Here is a 3830-nt window from a genome sequence, read left to right on the forward strand (position 1 = left end):
TTGAGGATTGGAATTTGTTTTATTACCTTAGGTACTTCAAATAGTTCTTTTACATTAACGTTTAAAAACGATGTCTGCAAGATGGCAGCCTCCAGTAACAATGCACTGATATAGCCGATTTTGGAAGCTCCAGGCTGCGTTTCGGCACATCTGAATCGGAATAGCGTTCACCTCTTTGATGATTCTCCTTTTCAGTTCTTGTAGGGTCTTCTCCATACCCCAATCGGCCATTCCAAAATCGGCTACATCAGTGCATTGCTACTAGAGGCTGCCATCTTGCAGATATCGTTTTTAAACGTTAATGTAAAAAAAAAACTGTTTGAAGAACCAATGGTAATAAAAAATATTACAATCCTCTACATTTAATAGTATTGTATTTATTGCTCTCCAAAATGAGGGCATACCTTTCGCCGCACCCTGTACAACGAAATTTCGGCTATAACGAAATTTTTACTTAATCCCTTCGACTTTACTATAAACGGGAGCGACTATAACTTTCTGACATGGATGGCTCTGTCGAGCTGGAAGAAGAAGTAATGTTACGGAAGTGCTTTGCATTAATACCTCAGAGGTTAGCTCGGTGTAACCATGTGACTCTTTTGGTAAACACTAGAGTTAACCTTGCCTGCTTGCAGAGAGCATATTCTTAAACGGGGGGGGGGGGACATTATATATCTATCCTTATCATCACTTAAATCATGTAGGTAACTATGTTTTTTTCGTTCATGAAATCATTTATATTACATTTCATTCATTTTTATGTATATTTCATTACGTATTAAATATTAAGATTTTTCATATGTTTCATTCAAAGAAGTTCAATAAAGGTTTGGACAATCATTTACAGAGCAATATTATCAATTTTTATTCCAATGTTTTTACCATAATCTATAAGTCTTTTAAAATCACCCCACACAGATACGTGTGAAAAAAAGTCACACGGGCGGCACACCTCATATGAAAAAAAAATCAGATAGAAAGTTGTTACTTGACACTTATTGCATTTTCTCCTATTTCTGACAATTCCCTTAAATTAATTTTAAATAGTAAACAGCCGAATGGATGACTCTCGAATTGGGCATGCAGCATGTTGTAAATGATGTCTGTATAATCTACTCGTACAAAGAAGTTGTGCGACATCTAGTATACATGACTGGTGAACGACGCGTAATTACCATAGGAGCTCACGGGAGCACTTCTTTTTTTTTTTTTTTTTTGTGAATTTTCACACATTGGGCGGAATTTGGTCAATTTATGCATGAAACTAGGTTTTGAAGACTATAATCAGGGGTGGACTGACCCGCAAGCCCATCGGCTGGTGTGCCTTTGTTCTTTTTTCTTTTTTTTGCCTTCAAACCTGCGTGACTTCTTTTCCCCCTTAGTTTCTTTCTTTCCTTTTTTTTTTTTTTTTTTTTTTTTGCACCTTTGAACCTGTGGTTCTCCCAATATTGGGGCGATTTGGTCGCTCCTCAAGGGGGCTATAACTACTTGAAGGGCAATGAATGCTTAAAAGATAAAATAATTTAAAAAAAACCCAGCAAATATTGAAATTGGAAACGTATACGAAATCGATTGTTTCAAGTTCAAACAATGAATCACAAGATTAAAGAGAAACGAATATAATTCAAGATTTTCCACCTCATAGAAGTACTTATCAATCATTACATTTTTTAAAATTAAAATGTGAGTGTTTTTAATTGTTCGTAGTGTTTATCTAGATTCCAAAGTAAAGCAGAAAATATTTTCATAATCATAGCCCAAACTTTTCCTTTCTTCAGGGGAGGAGGAGGAGTGATAGTTGTCAGTCAACCTCTAGAAGGAAGAGATGAGCTCAAAAAGACTGAGAACCACTGCTCTAACCTGTGCAACTTAGTTTTTTTTTTTTTTTTTTTCGTTGTCAAACCTGTGCGACTTTTTTTTTATTGTATTTTGCGCTCTCTAACCTAATCGACTTCGTTTTTTTTTGTTGTTTTTTCCCCACCCCGGCACCTGTGCGGTTTTTATTTTTCCTTTTGCGTCCTCTAACCTGTGGTCGCAGTGTTTGCCCTCTTTTCAAGCGCCCCCTTTTTTACTTAACCAATGCGCTCTTTCATAGTCAAAGTTGGTGGCCTCTTGGGGGATCCAGTCGGCCCTGACTATAAGGCTCCCATACTCATTTTGATAGAAATTAAGCCCTGTTGTTGAATAAGTATAATAACTAAAAAGGTTGTTAATATTTTTTTTAATTGAAAGACTCTCCTTTGAACATAATCTTTCAAAATAGTTTAAGAATACATAGAAAAATATCAGTTTTTATATGAAGCTGGTGCAAATAGAAATTATTGTTATAAAATATTTCCTGCATATATATATATATATATATATATATATATATATATATATATATATATATATATATATATATATATATATATATATATATATATATATTTTAGTACTTCACCACGGGGCAAGTATCAGATGTGTAAATGCGTCCCTTCAAAAATAAAACATTCATTCAAAAAAATATTTTTCAATCAAGCACTGAACTGACTGAACGAAAGGCCAATTTTACCACAGAAAGACAATCTCTTTTATGTCATTTTGGAGCAAAAACCTCACTGTATGAAAAATGGACTTGATTTATGTCAACTTTTTCTTGAATTTGCAAAAAACGTTTTGAATATATAATAATTAAAAAAAAAAAAAAAAACTTTAAATTTAGAAAGTTTTGCTTTTCAGAATTCAGAATAGGTGCAAATAAATATATCATAAGAAATTATGATACCTTAAAAGTACTCTGTATGTAGAGGAATAGTTTGTAATTTAATACTATCGTCCATATCCTGTAAAGAGTTTCTTAAAAAGGCTTTTTCAAAAACCTTTCCATTATGCATTTGGATTATTTTTTTCGCCGAGCATTAAAATGTCAACACAAAAAAAAAGTTCAATTCCACCTTGATTTTAGTACTGATGGGTCAACTTCTTACTAGAAAAGGCAATAATGAATAAAAATGAAAATCAGCTTTTCATCAAAAGCCACGTGGACGTTAACAGGACCTGGGGATTAAATGCTGACACTTCGACCATCCACTCAGAACAGCTTGACAAAGGTTTTTTTTTGCTGCATTGATATTGCGCTAAAGGAGAAACAACTTTTACAGAACTTCGATGGGAGCATGTAGGGGAAAAGCGCCAGCAGTCGGCCTTTCACGAGCTCGATTATTTAATTTCGTAAAAGTATGAATTTCAGCAATCAACAACAACCAAATCAAAATAAAACTGAAATCTATACTTTTTAAACACTTTTATTATAATTGGCCTGATTGTCACGGAGAAATCTGAGGCCTGGTTTTGCTTATAGACTACTTAGAGACTTCGGGATTTCACTCAATGATTTCCTTAATCTAAAGGTACAACTTAGCTCTGAAAAATTAAAGTTTTAAAATAAAATTATTATTTCGGTTAGGATGGAAAACAGCAAATTTCATGTCATTTTCCCATTAAATATTTAAACATAAAAAAACCCATTGTTACAAATTTTGTTGCCTTGAAACAATAATGTAATAATCAAGGCTTCTTTGAAGCAAGCATGAAATGTATTCAATGAATTGCTCCCGAAGGATTTGTATCCTCACCTACGCCAATGATCGGTAACGGGGCTAAGTAAAGAGACATATTAGGATCTTGATCTCATCTAACTTATATGTTGTGAACCATAAATTAATTTGAGAAACCTTCAATATTTAAATAAACTACAGCTCAGCGCAAACGTCGTTTGGAAAAAAATGAAAATAAACCTTGAAAACAAGAAATATTTCATTTCTTTGTTGATTACAATTTCTCTCTTG

Source organism: Uloborus diversus, chromosome 4, assembly GCF_026930045.1.
Source record: "Uloborus diversus isolate 005 chromosome 4, Udiv.v.3.1, whole genome shotgun sequence".
NCBI classification, from domain to species: Eukaryota; Metazoa; Arthropoda; class Arachnida; order Araneae; family Uloboridae; genus Uloborus; species Uloborus diversus.